General features: G+C 36.3%; 1 protein-coding gene and 1 pseudogene across 1 annotated transcript in view; one reads left to right on the forward strand and one right to left on the reverse strand.

Moving 5' to 3' along the window:
• NRXN1 (neurexin 1) overlaps window positions 1-20,280 on the forward strand; it is a 973,903-nt gene that overhangs the window by 259,601 nt on the left and 694,022 nt on the right. The gene's annotated exons all lie outside the window — the stretch shown is intronic.
• On the reverse strand, window positions 13,909-14,103 carry LOC111823650 (annotated as a pseudogene).

Genomic DNA, 20,280 nt, shown 5'->3' on the forward strand with positions numbered 1-20,280 from the left:
GGAGGGGGAGGGCTCTTATTAGCAGTGGCACCTGTGGAGGAAAAGGTTAGGTGGTTCTTTTGAAAACCCAAAGGGGCAGTCATAAATGTAAAAGCATCTTCGATTTACTGAGTTCATACCATAGCCCACAAACTGTGCTGGGCCCTTCACTTGCATTACCTTAGTTAATCCTAGCAATAAAAGTTTCATGTAGATACCATTATCAACTTCATTTCATGGATGAGTAACAGAGATTGAAAGGGATTAAGGATCTTGCCCAAAGTTGCATAGGTAGTGATTGATGAAGCTAGGATTCCACCATGTTAGTTGGATTCTGAAGCCTATGTAATTAACCATGATGGTGTAAGCCCTCCAGCCACATATTCCGTTGCAGAATGCCTGCCTATAGTTGCTTTTCATTGAGAGGACAGAATGTGATGCATGGAGCAATGAAGAGAGAAATGTCAAGTGATTCAGTCAAAAAAATTATGATTCAGTTAAACCCCTTTTAATTGATGAAAACTCCTTTGTATACATTTACTGCTATATTTTGATAGCAAAATAATTTGATCCTTGCACTATTCCATGCTGCCTTTAACATTCTGTGCTAAGCCTACATTTATTTCGTAAGAAAATAATAACTATAATTATATTATAAATACATATTGGTAATCTAAAGCTCAGTGCATGGCAGTTAATTAAATAGGTAACACCTCTTTGCTTCTATTTGTTTTAGGGAAGTCACTTAACTAGTCTGAATCTGAATTTGCTGATCTATAAAATGGGGAAAACAGGTTTACAGAGGTTCATAGAAATGTATAGAAAGTGCTGAACATAATGCTTCACATACAGTAGATTTTCAACAAATAGTAGCTGTGATATTAATTATGTTGATAACTAGTATTATTGTTGTTGTTGTTATTATTATTAGAAATAAAATATTTCCTGAAAGAATTACAGTGAGCTTTCTGAAGACCATGTGTCTTATAGTTGGACATGGTTCAATTTATTTATTTTTTTATTGTCTAAAGTTTTACATATGTCTCCTTTTCCCGCAATTGACCCCCCCCCCCCAGCCATTCCCACCCGGAGCAAGCCCCACCACCCCAGTGTCTGTGGTTCAATTTTTTAAAATGTCTTTGTCATTTTTTAATTTAACTGATATTCAAGTTATATATTTTTATCTGAAAATTGCCTTTCTCACTGGGCTTCTGGAAAAACTAATTGATATGGAAAATGCTTGGCATTAAATGTACTATGTGTTTAATGCTCATTAAATATTTCCCTCCTTCACACATTCATCCCCCCAAATCCCCTTCACCCTTTCTCAGCTAACATTAACTACTCAACCAAAACATTGTCTTATTTGAAATATTTCCTGACAAAGAGTGCTGACCTAGATTTAATTTGCCTTCCTCCATTAGCAACTCTTTATTAATTCTGTTAATAGAGTATGCATTTTTAAAATTTTAGTGATTTCAAGTACATAGCTCACTAATTCCTAGAAAGAAACCAGGGCATTTATATTTACATTGGGTAAACTGATAGCAGCAAAAGCATGTAGTAGAGACCCATTTTAACTCAGTTCAAGTAGCAAATCATTTCACTAATTCAAATGTAAAAACAAGCTCTGACATAGTAGACAAAACATACCATTTTCAAGGATACTTGAATGTTCTAATTGTATTTTCTGTCCCTTCCTAAATGAAAATATCAGTATTACTTTGGAAATATTTCAACTGTACTTAATTTTTCTATACCTTGAGTATAAATTATTTAAAAAGAACCAAATAAGTGATAAAATTACCTACACTTTAAGATGTTTGATCAATATTTATAAACCACTTATATATCTTTCTTTTTTGCTTTTTGTTTTTGGTGGTGTGACATCCATTTGCATGTGAGCGCCAGCTTGTTAAACTAGAATCATTTGAATGATTTTTAAGTTGATAAAAATATCACATCACTTGGAGTCCCAGTTCTCAAGGCATAACAGGGACCAGGGCCAGGCCCATGAAAGGACAGAGAAGACAGACTCCAACCCTGTGTTTTCTCTTCCTTGTGGTCAGTGTGTTTGACATGATTAGGGGTTAGGGTTCCAGACTTATAACTTTAATGGTGGTTACACTTTCTGGGCTTGTTACCATTTTCTTCATTGGGAGCACCCCGTGGAAAGATATCTAGCATGACGGAAATGGAGAAATAATGGAAAAGAAAAAGAGGTATGGGACTTTATGAACTTGAGGCACACCCTGCTGAAACACCAGATGAACATCATGCTTCATTACTTTTACGCTAAAATAACTGTGTAAGAGCATAATTAAATAAAAATATATGAGTTTTTAAGATAAAATAGAGATGTCAAATACATTTTATACTTCCTTTAGGGCACAATGATTCCAGACTTCTGCAAGACATTTTTTAAAATTTTTTCTCATATTAGAAGTATTGGGGATGGGTTGGCCTAGGGTGAAAGAACAGAGAGAATACAGATGTGTGATCAGAAAAATTTTAAATATGGCCGCGTCTTAAATAGTCAAGATGAAACTTATGGTTAGACATCAGCTCCTTTTTTGAGGTTGCATTATAAATAACTGTTGTTAGAAAATCAGGTACTTAGACCCAACCAGGTAAGAAACCTGGTTTAGTATTATTTGGAAATGGAAATTGGGTAAGTCCAGACTCTGTTGTGTGTCTTTCATAAACGGTAACCCCATTTTGGAGAGACAGCTAAATAAGATAATGAGGACAGTTTTGATCTTTTTTTAATTAATAATGATTTTTATGTGTCAGTTTTATACAGCCAGGGAGGCACAATTATGCTCTAAATGCATTAAATCATACCCTTCACAGATTTTGACAGAGAGAAGGAGTATGTTTAGTGGTAGGAGTTAATTTGGACTGGCATTAATGCATGAAAAGGTTGGTGATGATGTCTAATTGTTTCCTGTGTTACTACTTCAACTAAAAATAAGGTTCATGAACCAAGCTGTGGGATGTTATTGATTATGACAGTTTCTTCAAAAGTGAATTGCTTAAAATCACTGTTCTTACTAATCAATTTCTTATTCTAAAATGAACTTCTATTTCATCTTTTCTCTTCCCTTTTCTCACTCTTCTAAATACTGGAACATGTATGAAAAGTGGGGAAATTTATAAGCTACTTTCATTCTTTTCAGAAAGAAATGCTAGGAAAGAACTCATTAAAAAATTCAGCATTAACCTGCTTATTAACTACTTTATATGAATATAGACACACACATTCACACAAACGCAGACATATCTGTCATTCTCATTAAATTGATACTATGCATATACTCAATTTTGTTGGAAGTGTCATTAATCAGTTACACTGAGTTAGTAAAAGCTTAGCTTCATCATATTGAGATGACCTTAAAAAAAGTAAATTTTATTCTCATTCATAAACTCAGTCATAATGTCCTGAGTGCTTACTTTACAATCTACAACCCTGTGTTTTCTCTTCCTTGTGGTCAGTGTAAAGAATATGTACTATTCTTTACTAGAGTCTTGAAAAGTAAGATTGACAGAAAATGTTAAGGGTTCATTTTTATCTGTGTCAGGGTATTTTCCTCTTCAAGGAATAAAATATGCAAGTTTATTATGTCATGTGACCAAAATACAGAGATCAGATAATTTGACACTCCAGATTCTTTTGAATCTGTCCATCTTCACTCTGCCATTTTCAGCATATTTGCTTTTGTCCATAGGTATGTCCAGTTGTGATCATAAGATGGGTGCAGTAGTTTTATGCATCATATATGTGTATAACCATATCCTTATATTGACTAGGGCTCTATGTGTGTGCGTGTGTGTGTGTTTGTGTGTGTGTGTGTGTGCCTTTCCCACAAGTTCTCTACCAATTTCCCTCCAGCCTCATTGACCCTTTGCTAAACCAATCACAGGCTAATATGATTAGAAGGGAATTGTCAGGAATGTCTTAACTAATCAAGATTCATGCCCTGGGGATTGAGCAAAGGTCATGAAGGCCAAATCTCCTTAGGAACACGTTGTCACTGAATGCCTAATAAAAGTATTGGGGGGGGGTGCGGGGGATGGATGGCACAGGTTTACATGATCCTTAGAGGTAAATAGAAACAATCAAAACCCCCAAACTTTGCCTGAGAAATATACAAAGCATCATGCATTGTATGTATGGGTAAAAAGTAATATGGTAAAGGCTAAGGGACTTAGAGAAATCAACATATACTGGCAGGTATGTTTGCACTGTCAGCTGATTTTTAAATCATGGATAATTTTTCAGGATTTGAAGTGACAATAAATGTAACCAAATTCTACCATGTGTCAGTGACAATAAAAGATACATGTCTGAATCACTTCACATATTTCTCTGTGTACATACAAGTTTTTAAACCTGAGAAGCCCATCTTCAAATCATGCCCCAGTGGGCAAGAAACTTATTTAACTTTTGATATCTCACTATTAAATAATGAAGGCAATGTTAAAATCCCCTCCTGTTGTGAGCATTTATAAAAATGCTCATATAACTAAGTGTTGATTAAAACTTTGCTATTATGTAATAGGGAAAGGCCAATGAAATTGACTGAGTAGCCCATAAAAGAGAACTTCATTTAATAAGGCTTCTGATAATGCAGGTAACCATATTGATTATTGAATTTACCTAATATTTTAATTAGACTTATACACACATGTATGTATACATATATACATATAGACAGGCATAAGTACCAATTGTGCAGGTTACAACCTTATAAAATTTCTTCAGGAAAAAGAAGATTAATATCAGAAATTTCATATGGTTCAATCAAAGATTTTTAAGCAGGTGGGATGCAGAGGAAGTATTTGGAGGCAGTAAAGCTGTGTTTTACTTTGTGACTAGTATACTGCGTGTTCAGTCCCATTGCATACTGAGGATCTCTTAAAAACAATATTAGCCCGACTGGCATGGCTCAGTGGTTAAGCCTCCACTTATGAACCAAGAGGTCACAAGTTCAATTCCTGGTCAGGACACATGCCCAGGTCGTGGGCTCGATCCCCAGTGTGGGGCGTGCAGGAAGCATCTGATCAGTGATTCTCATCATTGATGTTTCTCTCTCTCTCCCTCTCCTTTCCTCTCTAAAATCAATAAAAATATATTTTTAAAAAAACAATATTAATATGCTCTTTTAATTATAGAATGTCTCCTTAATACCCATATTCAATAAATCAAATGCCCTTGGTCTATTTTTACTATGTTGCCAAAAAATCCACAATAATAAGAATTTTAAAAGATTTTTGCCATCTATAGATTTACAACATACAATGTTACAGAAAATGTCAATGTAGCAAATTAGAACTCAGAAACTTAGAGGAGAGATCAGCTGCCTCCTGCACATCTCCCACTGGGGATGTGCCCGCAACCCAGGTACATGCCCTTGACCGGAATCGAACCTGGGACCTTTCAGTCCGCAGGCCGACGCTCTATCCACTGAGCCAAACCGGTTTTGGCAATAATAAGAATTTTAAAAGATTTTTGCCATCTTTAGATTTACAATATACAATGTTACAGAAAATGTCAATGTAGCAAATTAGAACTCAGAAACTTAGAGTCTGATTCTAGCTTAGGTTGCAGGTAATAGTCCTACAGACAATTTAGAAATCCTGGTATTTTAAATCTGGTGTTAGAGAGCACTGATTCAAACCATATACCAAAGGTGAAGATGATGAGGCTCAGAGACATTTAGTGACGTATCCAAGACAGACCTAGTGACAGTTCTATCTGTCCCTCCAGAGCGCTTCTCTGATACCAACTATGCAATCAGGATGCCGCCCTCTAACCTCTGGGGTTCTGCTCACCCTTTACCTTCACAATTGTGAGAATTTTTTTTTAATGTTTCAATTATATTTTGTTATTCTTGGAAGGTGTAAACTTGTTCCTTAGTCCTTAATATATCTGAGAGTCATTGGGCTTTCCTTGAATTATGTTTGATGCATGATTATTGAGGCAATTTCTCCTCCCTGCCTCAAATTTAAAGCTTTTATTGGATTGCCAATAATTTTTTTTAAAATTGTATGAGATTTCAGAAAAGTTGCCAGTATCTGCTGGTTTCCACAAAAGAACTCACACGCTCTGTGTGAACTCTCTAATGGCTGGGAGTATTGCAATATTTTGTTATTATTGCTCAGAAATAACTGCAATTTCCATACCTTATTTTTTTAATCCTAACCCACAGATATATTTTTCATAGATTTTAGGGAGGAAGTGAGGGAAAGATGAGAGAGAGAGAGAGAGAGAGAGAGAGAGAGAGAGAGAGAGAGAGAGAGAGAAACATCGATGTGAGAGAGAAACATTGATCAGTTGCCAATGGTATGCGCCCTGAATGGGAATCAGACCTGCCACCCAGGTATGTGCCCTGAATGGGAATCCAACCTGCCACCTTTCTTTGTACAGATGTACAGGACAACACTCTAGGCAACTGGAGCCACTTGAGCTGTAGTTTCCATACCTTTATAGTACAAAAAAGTGGAGCTTTTTGTGTGACATTCTGTTAGTTCTGAATAAGTTAGACACTGGATGGCTATGTATTGTTTAAAGGCAGGCAGAGAGCAGGCATTTGATCCAGAGAATTGCTTTTATCATTTGGGATAGACACAATTCCTACTTCCATCAACCTAGGGAGGTCAGTGGCAAACAGGTCAGAGTCAGTGGAATATTAATGCAGTTTAGTAATGTGATGCCATTTATGTGAAAATTTACCAAGTGCATCAGCAATATTGAATTTTAAAAAGAAAATCAGCCCCAATGGGTTTTTCCTAAAACAAGTAATTTCACTGAATTCAGCAAGAGTTATTAATTTTTTTAAAAAGTGAACATGATCTAAAACTCGATTCTTAGAAAGGTCATACTCTGTGGTTGGTACTCTGAAAGCCAAATGCAACTCTATCTTGAGTTTTTTTTCATTTATGCCATTGTAAACCAGAAGTTGCCCTCAAAAATAGCATATAGTCTAAAAAGTAATTCTGTAATTACATATTTTGCAGCAGGCACATTTTCTAAGCAATTTATAGTACCTATTTGTAGTCATTCTCTTTAGAATTTACATGTTTGTAGAAATGTGCTTTCCATACATCTTCCTGGATAAGTTTTTGCAACTCGGATATGTTGATACTCTAGTGTTTTCTTACAAAATTCTAGCACCCTTGATTTAAAAGCAAATTTTTTTTAAAATAAAGATCTTTAAGGGAAAGACTATCTTCACCATGGGATCCTTATTATAATTTCTTTGGGTTACTGTCAGTAAACTTCTTTATAATGAACTCTTTTGGCCATTTGAGTTACTGAACTTTCCTTGAATAACCACATCTTATAGGCAATAGTGTGACTGAAAAATTGCAAAATATCACCCTTGTACATTTATTTGCATGGAGGATAGAACAAGGCTCTTCTGTATAGAAAGTTATCCTCCAAAATTATTAAGTGGTTGAGAATTATTCACATTTGAAAGTCATTCATGTCTTCCTCCTACAAAGAGTCTCCTGAATTCAAAAGTTACTAATATTATATAAGCATAAAAGTTAAGATCATTAACTTCAGAATTACTACAATCTTGCTTCAAATTCCAACTCTAATGTTTGTATTTTGCAACCCCCTTTTAAGCTTTTTTAAGTTCAGTTTTCTCATATTTAAAATGGGAATAATACCATATGTCTCAGAGAGCAATGGGGATAGTCAAATAAAATAATGTGTCTGAATGGTGCAGTTAGAGTTCCATAAGTGAGAGTTTGTTGTTGGTTTCAGGCCATTATGTCTTTCTTTTAATAATTTTCGATCACTGGCCTTTTATCCCATTGTCAGAATTATGTGTCAGAAATTAGGACCAACATCTCAACCAGTTAATTTTTATTATTTTTAATTTAAGATATTATTGCAAGGTCCATTTATGTATTTGACAAATATTGGCCATGCACTGCTATAAGGCCTCAGGGTGTAGCAATGAGAAAAAACAGACATGGTTCCTGTCCTCCAATATTCTTAAGGAAAAAAGACACTAGGGAGTTTCACAAATAAATCTAAGATTGGCAGCTAGGACAGAGAGAAACACAGAGCTGTAGGAATCTCTCCTCCACCGATTTGGCCTAGTCAAAGGCCCTGAGAAAATATTTCCAAAGAAATGGTGTTTCTGATGGAATTGGAAGGATGAATGGGAGCCAAACAGGGGAAGAGAGAAAAGTAGTTCCATGTGGAGAAAATCAGTTGTTCAAAGGACCTGTGTTAGGATGGAGAAGGGAGAATGCAAGTGAAAGGTTATCATCGCTGGAATATAGGGAGCAGGGAGACAGTGGTTTGAAATCAGACTGGATTTTATTTCTGGAACAAGCCAATCCAGGGCTTCAAGGTTATATTAAAGAGTTTTACTTTTATTCTAAAATAACAAAGGTTTTGTGATGAGCTAATATGATCAGATTTGCTTTCACAGATTGGTTGTTTGCAATGAATGTGTGAGGACCCATTAGGAAGACATTGTAATAGTTCCTATTATAATGCCTTGGACCTGGATGGAGATAGTGAAGATGGAACGTTGGCCTACATCTGATGTATATATTATAGGGTGAAGCAGAGAGTGGTATCATGAATAATAAAGAGAAGATGCCAAATAGGCAGCTTGACCTGAGGAAAGAGATCTGTGCTTGGATTAAGTATTTGTGAGTTATCTGGGTGTAGGCACTAATATAGTGGAGTTGGCATAGAAAAGGCAAAGGAAATTACTGAGTTATAACAAAATTAATGTGGTTTTTTTTTTAAAACAAGGCAATGAAAAGATAGAGGCAAGAGTTTTACTAAAATGAGTTTTACTGCGATATCTCAGATGGACATTGGATATACTGAGCTCATAGTTAATTGTCATTTATTGGGATCTAAGCTAGTGTTTGCAAATTTTTCAGTGACTTGTAGAGGTGTTTGTGGTACGAGGAGAGATACTATGTGTGGAAGTTAGTCTAATGGAATCAAATGTCCTTTGAGAATCCCTCAAGAAAACAACCTATTCTCTCTCCCACCCTCCTCCTCCCTTTTCTTCCTCTTTCTGCTCTCCTTGCCCCTGTCCATCTCCCTCTCTCAGCTTCAGCTAACTTTAAAAAGTATTTTTAAATGAGCAAGAATTAAATATATAAGCCATCTCTGAATTCTTTAGGGTATATGTTATGTGCTCTTCACTCCTGTTTCCATCTCATTGTTCTTATTTTTCCTTTTTCCTATATGCTTGGTTGATTTTGTTACATTTTTAAATTTATTTATTTATTGGTATTTTGTGTCCATCTTTGTTAGCCATAAAGTGACTTATAAAATATATATTTTTGAAATATTTTAGAGTATAAACAAGTGAAAATATAAAATCGATAATTATTGGTTTGGTGAAGTTTTCCCTAAATATTTCACAAATGTATCTAGCAGGCAAATGTGTCTTGGCATCTTTCTCCTTGTGAATTTGTATTTAAGATTGACAATAAAAGAAAGGGGTATTAACTCTTAAGAGTTCAAAATTCTGCCTTTTTATTTAAGCTTTTACATTCAATATGGATAGGCTAACGCCACTTCACTCCAAAGGCCAAGTAGAAAAATTTGAAGAAGTAGAATATCTTCCAGCACATCCTTCACCTTGAAGTGGATTTTTTTAAAAGAATGTTTGTACATAGGTATGTTGTAGCCAAAGAGTTGGTCTTGATACATATCTAAAGGCTGGTTTTTCAACTGGTTATCATTTGTTGACATTGGACATGTTGGAGTCCTGTATGTACCTTTTTCTTTTTCTTTTCTTTCTTTCTTTCTTTCTTCTTTCTTTCTTTCTTTCTTTCTTTCTTTCTTTCTTTCTTTCTTTCTTTCTTTCTTTCTCTCTCTCTCTCTCTCTCTCTCTCTCTCTCTCTCTCTCTCTCTCTCTTTCTTTCTTTCTTTTTTCCTTCCTTCCTTCCTTCCTTCCTTCCTTCCTTCCTTCCTTCCTTCCTTCCTTCCTTCCTTCCTTCCTTCCTTCCTTTCTTTTTTCCCCCCTGGATTTATGTGCTTGAAATAATTCAGTTGTGAAATACATTACCTGTATACCTTGAAATGTGTCTGCTCTTTTTTGCTAACAGAATAGAGAGAAGGAGTTTTGTTGGTATGTGTATGTGTGTGTATGTGTTTTCTGTTGAAAATGTTTTAAGTTTTAGGTACACTGTTAGAGAAAGCATTTCTCTACAGCTCATTTATTTTATAGAGACTGCCAGAGTGGGTTGAGGACCTTTGGTGAGCAGGCAGTGGGCCTTTGAGCCAGGTACTTGTTCTCACTTCCTTATGATGATATTTGATGGTTCATTAGAATTCTGTCTTCACACCTAGGGAAAAAGAAAGAAAGCATAAGTAGGGTGTTTATTGTCAAGATAAAGAAAAAAACAGGTAAAACACTTAGGGCTATTGAAGTTTTATCTTGTTACAGAAGACCAAAGAAATACCAAGCACGCTTCCTAGAGAAAGGGAGGGACCCCGTTTATTAACACTAATGGACTCTGGAAATAACTTCCAAATCAGAGTGAAGAAACATACAGAGAGCCCGTCTATATATATCCCGCTGGGGTCTTTGTCTTGCAGATATGCCCCCTACCCCCTGCTCCCTTCATGGCCCTGCAGAGGAAGGCCCCCAAGTGTCAGGCCACATCCAATGGTCCCTCCTGGCACCAGCATAACAACCCTCCCCCCACAGGGCAGTGCATTGTTCACAGTTCCATGGCCTCTGCATTTAGATAATAAATTCTGCAAGGCCAGTTTCCTCCTCAATCTTAGTCACTTTATCTTGGAATGGTGACTTGCCCTGGTTTTATTCTGGATCCACATTGACTAGGATCAATGCAGTACTGAGGAAGACAGGCTCTGCCTGGAAGCAGCACCTTATGTTCCACTGAAAAGTGCTTCTTTCTGAACTAAGGATTTACTAGAGATTAGGGTCAAAGATCAAGGTTTAAGGCAAGGTTTCTGCAGCTTGGTATTGTAGACATTTTGGTATAGATAACTCGTTGCCATCAGTGCCTATTCTGTATATTGTACGATATTTAGCTGCATACTGTGCCTCTACTCACTATATACCAGCACCCTCTCCCCCACCACACACACACTTAGTTGTGACAACTAAAAATGTCTCTAGACATTGCCACATGTCTGGGGGGGGGCAAAATCACCCCTGATTTATAATTCTAGCTTCAGGTAATTTAAGAATAACTTTTAATAGTTAAGGCAAATTAAAATCTGTGATCATGAACATTTCAGACCTATACCCCACTCACACATGCAAACATAAAAAAAATAGAACTGTTAGGTAGTTAAAGCATTTAAAAAATATATTATACATTACTCTAAAATAAGAATGAAAACAGCATCTTTGTGTGTTCAATCTAATTTTATTTTTAGAAATATCCTAATAAACCATTGACTAAACCTGCAGAAAATTGGTTTTCTTTAATCTCATTTTCAATGGTTGATCATTATCAAAACTGTATTATAGAGCGTTAATCCTCTCTAAAGATTAGCAACCCTGGAAAATCATGCCAATTCTCATTACATGTTGGTGTCTTTATCCAACAGTTGATTCTGGTAGTCTGATAAAAATAAGTCATGACTATATTTACTTTTTCATTAAGTGCAATTGTATTATCTGTCTAAAGGAATGAAACATTACAGAGAAAAGAATAGTCTGCAGAGATAAGTAACAGTCATTTATCACGATTGGCCATTATTCGCTTAATGCTCATTTTTCATCCCAAATAAGTAATTGTTAGGAAAGTTGGCTTTTTTGTGGTATATTTTGTTATTGTTGTTTTCTTTCATTTGTCATAATATAAAAGAAACAAATTATATAAGTTGAGAAAAATGTCGGCTCAGTCTATGATGTGGGCAATAAAAATAAATTACTTTCTAATTTTTACTTCTCTTACTTTGGGTTGTTTTCATCAGTTAATTTATCCAATTAAATTTGATTTTTCTATAAGTGTACCAGCACCTTACAAAGTGCTGGTCCAGTCATCAGTAAAATCAGGTTTTGGTCTACACAAATGTTTCCCTATTGCATCATTTAAACCTCTGAAATGTTAAATGTTTATTTATAGTATAATTAAAAAGGCTTTCCCCTCATTCAGTATTTCACCCAGTGAATGACAGGGCAGTTATATGAATAATTCTAAAGCTGGAGTAGCTCACTGTATTTTTAGTTAAGAATAACAAACTCGAGTCTGGTTTTGAAGGCACTGGCTCCACTGGAATCTGTGCTACTTGATGTAATAGCATATAAATATTTGGTTGTGAATCAGAAAACAGAATCCTGTGTACTAGAAGAACATTTACTGAGATCAAGCTTTCTTTTATTGTTCTTAGTTCAGTGCTTCTGATTTTTAGTTTAATTTGGGAATATCCTGGGTCAGAAGAGCAATGGATCCTGCAGGTATAAGAAGTGGACATAAGTTGCCCAGCCGGCATGGCTCAGTGGTTAAGTGTCGACCTATGAACCAGGCCAGTTTTATTCCAGGTCAGGGCACATGCCTGGGTTTAGTGGCTTGATCCCCAATAGGGAGTGTGCAGGAGGTAGCCAATCAATGATTCTCTCTCAGCATCAATCAATGATGTTTCTATCGCTCTCTCCCTCTCCCTATCCCTCTGAAATCAATAAAAATATATTTAAAAAAATAATTGGACATAAGAGTGTTCTGTACATGGAAGCAGTAGATAGAGGCAAGGAACAAAGGTTTACTAAAATATGTGTTTCAACGACATAGATAATCCTTACTTGATTCCCTTTTCTATAATTTCTTGAGAGGCAGATTTAAAAGAAAATTCAAGTCATACAAGTTTTACTGTATTTTACTTTAAATCTGGGAGGATTTCTGACTAAACAGCTTTCCTTAAAATATTCCTATGGTAATCTTATAAGTACATATATATTTGCAATTCTAAGCAAGTATAAAATTTAAAAAAAGATGTGATTTACATATTTTAGGCTCACTGAAAATTCAGATAGTATTGCTTACCTTCTTTACTACTGAAACTCTGGTAAAGGATCACTACTGCTCCTCTGAGCAGCTGATCACCGACCTCAGGCCTTGCCCGAAGTTTTCCTGTTCTAATAGTAATTATGATGCTCAATTGTTGGCTGAGAACACTGAGTTGGGCCCAGTACATTCCCAGAAATGTCTTTTCTCTCCTTTGGTTCCCTTGAGTGTTTTCATTTCACTTTCCTTATTTTTCTGTCTTCATTCTAGGAAGAAAATCATGGCATATTTTTCATGTCTTTATACAGGAATATAAGAAATATTATACTTTTAAATATTCACTTTTCTACTTTATTAGAGATTTGAGGAAGTACATGTGGTTGTATATCTAGCCTGAAAGGCGGTATATAAACCCATTGATCACATACATATATGCATGATACTGAGATAGTTATCTGAGAATGTGAAATACTTAAAGGTCATGCCTAACTTTATGATCCGGATAGAGGCAGAAATTTCCGCTGAGACTCAAATTAGCCTTTTCTCTGGCAGTAGCAGCACAGACACCAGATAAAAGATCTTGGCCCATCAGGTCATCTGCCAAATGAAAACAAGGCACAATCAAGGGATTGGTTTAATTCCAGACAGTACAGAATTTGTGAAAGAACAGAAGAACACACTTTGGCAGGATTCTGGGCTGGGTTTATTTTGACCTCACAGTTAAGGTTGAAATGGCAGAGTGAGATGAATTAAAGAGATGTGCCAGTGCATGATTATCATCATCATTATTATTATCATTTTACAAAAGTTTACTCCTAAGTGTACAGCAGACTCCAAGAAAACACTTCATTCTCGCTGTAGGTGGCAAGAGATGTTATGGCAGGGAATCCAGGTATTAAAACAGGAATGGAATTAAGGATCACCATTGCCCCAGGAACAAGGAACAGCTCACTTTTTACCAGATTTCTTAATTCCACCCATGGCCAAGGGGCCCTTCCCTGTGGCCTCCACTTTTACTCCTCCAGTTTCTTCTGTTCCTCTTTTTTGCTTCTGCTTGAACACCTTATCGTCTTCATCCACCTCCCTGGCCTGCTTCTTGGGCTGCTTCAGCAGCTTCCTTTTGCCACTTTCACAGCCGGACATGGTGCCTGTGACCCCTTCCCCTGGATAGAAGAATTCTTAATGCACAAGAAGTAAAGGACCTTGGTTTGCACCTTTTATTTTAGTTTTCATAAGGTTCTGTATTGATTATCTATACATCGCTAGCTATGAAAAGTGTCTCTAAGTCAGTTGCAGAGTCCCCGGGGGTTCTGTGCAATGCAGATTTCTGGGTTCCACTCCCAGAAATTCTGACACAGTAGGTCGAAGGTGGGTTTTGGGAATGTGCCCCTAACAGATAACTATGGTGATGCTGATGCAAATGACCCCTGTTATTCCTTAACTGCACTTTGTGAGCCACTGCCCACTTCTCTAGGCCATTGGTGATTTTGGTCTTGTCAAGATCCAATTAGGTAGCTCAACCCCTCCCCTATTGTTACCGGACTAAAGGGGTTCATTGGCCTTTGTGTATCAAAGCTCAATAAGATGCACGCAGGAGTTTGCAGCAAAGAAAGTAAAAGTTCTTTTAAGGAACTGGCACCAAGCCCAGAGATACAGATAAGCTAATGCTCTATGACCTGGCTCTCCGATGACTCCTAGGGTATAGATCATATAGGGGAAAAATCATTAGACCTGGTGGTTATGGGAGTTGGGGTACTGGCCTCCGCTGATTGGTAGGGCCTAGGGTAAGGGGTAGTTGATCGTTGCTCCAGGTCCTGATGCCAGCCATGGCATGGTCCTGTCTGGTTTCATGAGGATGTGGTTGGTATAATCATTCTGCTTCATGAGTCTGGGGTTAAACATAGCTGAGGTCACGATGCTATCTTTAGCATTTAGTTTGACTGAAATGCTATTTCCATGGTCAATAGATCTAAAACCTTATTCTTAAGACAACTGATGCTAACCAAAACCTAATTTCCTAAGGACTTAATGATTAAGGAAGTGGATGTACAGTTTGTGCAAGGGTGGTGAAAGGATTTAGTTGAAAGTGAGTCATAGTGCTATTAGACTGGACAAAGTTGGCTTGAATGAAGACAAAAGTCATATTAAAGGAACAAAGTTCTTGTGTGGCTCCATGATCGCTCTATTTCTCCATCTCCTTGAGAAGAGCTGCTAAGAGCTGCTCTGACTGTGATTTTAGAATCTCCATTTGCCAGGACTATTTCCCTGAATTTGATAGTTTATATAAATATTTTTAAAACTCTAAGCAACTAACCTATAAAAGAATAATCAGAATACCACTTGTTTTTTACTTGGGCATGTCAGTAATTCTGACTATTTTAAAAAGCTTCCCCAATTCTTATTCATTCTTCCCTGTGTTTCATTTCAATTTCTTGTCATTTTTATTTGAGTTGATGTATGCTCATTCTTATGTTGGAAGGAAAATATGTATTCTGTGAAAGGAATAACCACAATTTCATTTCATTGCTTTTTGTCAAAAATTAAAAGTCACTATAGCAAAGATTGAGGAACAAGGGTTGAGAAATCAGGATCAGAGGACTAATGGAGGCTATCATGAGTAATTTGAGTTTCAGTCAAGGAGGACTCTGAAGGTTTCGCAGTGAAGGAAGTCACGGTAAGAGAGATAAGGGACATTTTTTAAGGAAAAGTAGAAGAAAAACCAAAACCAAGTTATAATCATACACAATACACCCCAATAAATTGCATAGCATCTGAGAGATGCAGGAAGTCTCCTTCAGTTCTCTTTCAATGCTACACTGGTCAGTAGGAAGATGAGAGGAGGTGGGGCACAGCTCTGATCTTCCCACTGTCTAGACACATTAAAAATAGCTTCTTTTAGGCAAAGGCACACGGTCTGAGAAATCTTATTAAAGTTATGTTTGATTATTTTTGTACTGTAATAAATAGTTTCTATAGACATCATATTTTATTGTGGCTCTAATGACTCTTGGTTGAATCTGACAATATTGATGTCACTTCATAGTGCCAGTCAGACTGACAATAGGAGAATTTTTTAAATGAGCAGGACATAGAATCTTCCAAAAGTGATACATAAAAACCCCTTCTCTCAGTTAAGAAAAAGGAGCTCGGTTCAAGAGAACCCTGGCAAGATCATCTTCTTGGAGAGTTATGTTATAAAATGTGAGCAAACTTTTCTTCAATGTCATTCTTGGGATACCAGCCTGCGTTTCTATTGATAATATGGAAATGTTATGGAAATAGAACATGCGGTGTGTCTCATCTGTCTCACAGAGTGGTTGCAAGATGACAAAGGTAAAGGAAAGAACGGCTTTAGTTGAGAAGGTAAAGAAAGGATGAAATCTCACTAGGCAGCAGCCTGTGGATAATGAACTTGGGCATCTCTGTCCTGTGAAAGGAGGTATTGTGTGAATGTGAGGGATTGACAGGCTCAGACAAGAACAGAAATTTTGAGCCTTGCTTTCCAAACGAAGCCTTATGAGAATTTTGAGTCTGAAGCAGACCCAGGGGCTGATGAATAGAGTTGTCAGGGAGAATGCAGAGCAAGGTGTGAATTTTGTGGTGTCAGATAGCTACTCTTCACATTCCCAGAGGGATGCTGGTCTTTATGCTGATGAGAGGGTGAGAAGTGCTGATAGATCAAAGAGAGACCTAAAGACAAGTGGAACAACTGGGAAGCATTTATTCATTATTTTCCATAGCGTTCGGAATTGCCATATCACTTTCCCTCAGAAGATCACACAGAGCAGCTTCTTTGCAGTAGTCCAGCATTGTTTAGCCTTGTAGTTAAAACTGCAGGTTTGGAATTAGGGTCTCCGGGTTCAAATCCTGGCTCTCTAGCAGGGGTAGGCAACCCCTGGCACGCATGCCAAACATGGCACGCCAGTAATTTTTGCTGGCACGCGAACCCCTCTCATAATCTCCCATTTACAGTTTTTTTCTTAATATCGACTTTTTTATTTTTCAGATAAATTCAGTGTAGGTGCATCTTAGATAAATAAATAATTTTACATAACAAGTTATCTTAAAGATCATAGACATGGATTGACCAGAGAGGGGAAGAGCAATTTCTATGCCTCTGCCTTAACTCTCTCTGCCTTCCTAGATCTGACCAGTGTTTTGGTTTCATCCACATAGGCTTGTGAATCTTTGTTCTCAGTGATGAATTTTGTTAGGTCTCATAATAGGAGTAGCCTGAGGATGAAAGTAGTAGCTCGTGCATATCTCTGAAGGTCAGGAAATATAAACCTGATGTAAAATCTCTGTCATCAGTGATGCAGCAGCAAAAGTCCCACTGATAATATCAAACGGAGTCATAAAGTTTTCTGTCGGACTATCAGTGTACATGTATACATTAAAAAATAAATGTATTTTTCATCATCATATACTGTGTTTTTGTCGCTTGAATGAATTTTATTATTTCTTCAAGGTTCTTCACATACATACACCTTAAGAAATATCAAGTAGGCATAACATGTTCTCAAAAAATTAGGGTTGGCACACAGAAGAATTTTGAGTCAGAGATTTTGCTGGTTTTGGCGCACACACACAAAAAGGTTGCTCACCCCTGCTCTATAGAATGTGATACATTCCTCACTTTTGGAAAAATTGCACAACTTAAATCATGTTTATCTTTATTATTTTATCTATAGAATAGGAATAAGTACTTTATCCAAATTACAATGTCATTTGGGTCAAAAGAGACAGGTTTTGTAAAGTGTGAAGCATATTAAAGAGCACAATAGAACCCTAAATAAACATATGCTATCAAACTTAATTTCTGGTCTAAAATTTCAATTACAGAGCCCTTCCAGGTCCCAGAGAATTTATAATAAAGAGAAAGAGTCCATACCAATTAAGATATAATTATTGACAAAAAGAAATTTAAAAAAATTACTGGAATTTAGGCATGCAATTTAAAAAAATCATTTAAGAGCAAAACTAGTTGGAAATTGGTATAGATTAGAGTAAGCATCATGCTCTATCCAGTTGGGAAATGTATCACATGATTAGCATTGAAATAATGTTACTCTATGGAGGTAAAAATAATTTTAAAGAATATGTTTTATAGTAGTATAGTAGACCCTTCTAAAACTCATAGATAATAACTGCGTCTAGAGTAAGCTTTCCCAGTGTGTTCAGTAAACTGTTATAAACCATGCACTCATACTTCTTTGACTCAGAGCAAAGGAAAATTTAGTAAATATACTAGCTTGGTAGTTTTGAGCACTCTTTTCTAAAACACACTAGCCCTTATTTTAATAAAACACTGTTCCTTTATTTGGTATGTGGAAGTTGTACTAGTGGATCCAGAAATGCAACAGATAATCAGTGTTGCTTTCCAGAGCAAAGTTGCAAGTGCTCAGCTGATACTTTGCTTTACCAGCTCTATATTTAGCAGGCAGCCATTTTCTTAACCTTTTAGGTACTAGGTGACATCTGGTGTTTCCAAGAACAAATATATCCAACAAAGACATTCAATATTAGTAAAAGATACTAGAGCCAAAAAAGGTATTAATATATTAAGATGCACTGATGCCAAAAAAATTTCAAGGGAATGTGGAAAATAAAAAAAGGCCATAATTTAATTTACATACACATATACACAAGTGTATACCTTGTTGATGATCATTTTTCATCTGTAGTGAAGAGACATTTTTCAGTGTGAAATTCTAACTCGGGCCTGTTTTAAAATTTTGTGATCCTCAGAAATGGACTACCGTATACATAAGTAAAGCAGATCACTACCTTATTATTAGTAGATATATTAGGATAAGTGGAAATGTTGATAAGACTGGGACTTGGTTTCCTGAAATGTCATCCGTAGGCAAAATTTTCAGGCTATTTCATAGCAGTGAAAGGACAATGTGGGATGAACACATGAACACGTGTGTATATGGCAAGGTGAAGAGGTCTCTGTCAGGGATGTGAGAATCAGGCCTGCGACAGCTGGTTATAGAAGGCACTATGTCATCCTATCTAACGGTACAATTCACATTATGGATATTGTTGATTTGTATGCATATTACACCAATTGTTAGGAAGATAATGGCACAGAATATGGTTCCCACACAATGAGTATGTTATGACAATTTTCCTACAGATGGAAATAATGAGTCTTGATAAAGGGTAACCTCTTTCTAATTTGTAAAAAGAGACCCTATGGATAAGCAATAACCCTGACAGAGCTTTGTCAATGGGATGGGGATTTCAGCTCAACTCAATATTCTTCCCCTCTCACTCCCACCCACCTTCTTCTATTCAAAGCCTCTTTTTTTCTCTCCTGATACATGGAATGGTAGCTTTATTAAATCTGACATCGGTGCCCATATCTTCTCCTATGTTGCATTGGTAATAGATTTAATTAAAAATATGAATCTTCTGAGTAGATTAAAGTCTTTAGAGCCCTTTCTGAATGCTTTCATTTTATCATTATGCTAATCATTATTTTTACTATTGTATTTGGAAATCACTAGCTATTAGGTTTTTTTACACATTTATTTCCTTTAAATAAAGAATTATCTTGCCAAACCGGTTTGGCTCAGTGGATAGAGCGTCGGCCTGTGGACTGAAAGGTTCCAGGTTCAATTCCGGTCAAGGGCATGTACCTTGGTTGCGGGCACATCCCCAGTAGGAGGTGTGCAAGAGGCAGCTGGTTGATGTTTCTCTCTCATTGATGTTTCCAACTCTCTATCCCTCTTCCTTCCTCTCTGTAAAAAATCAATAAAATATATTTTTTTTAAAAAAGAATTATCTTTAGGGGATCATCATGATCAATTTTTGTTAGTGGGCATGTGGTAGAAGAAAAACAAACAAGTAAGATATATTTTTAGTTATGAGGAAGGGTGTGTGTGTGTAATACACACTATTACCATTGGTAGAGTAGCAAGAGTTGGTTTCCAAATTTCATAAATAAGCAATTGTTGGGTCCTCTATGGCTCAGGCATTCATATTATAGCATTAAGATACTGACTCTTTATATTGTGATCAGAATCTTGCTTAGAATAAAATATGAATTGTTTAACACATGACTTCAGAAGTGACAGTTTTCTTTCAGAAAAATACTATTTAAATGTCATTTAATATGGATTATTTTCCTTCGAGCATAAGGGATTTTTTGATAAAAGAACTATTTTAAAGTTATCTTTGATAATTATTGCATCATAAGTTTAAAAAAAATATGTGTGTATGTGTTTTTTGCATGTGAAATACAGGGCCTCTACATGCTCTTTTCATAACCCCTTCCAAGTCTGTGAGCTCCAAAAAACATTTAATAACACT

The sequence above is a fragment of the Myotis lucifugus genome, unplaced genomic scaffold (genome assembly GCF_000147115.1).
Source record: "Myotis lucifugus unplaced genomic scaffold, Myoluc2.0 scaffold_6, whole genome shotgun sequence".
In the NCBI taxonomy this organism is placed as follows: Eukaryota; Metazoa; Chordata; class Mammalia; order Chiroptera; family Vespertilionidae; genus Myotis; species Myotis lucifugus.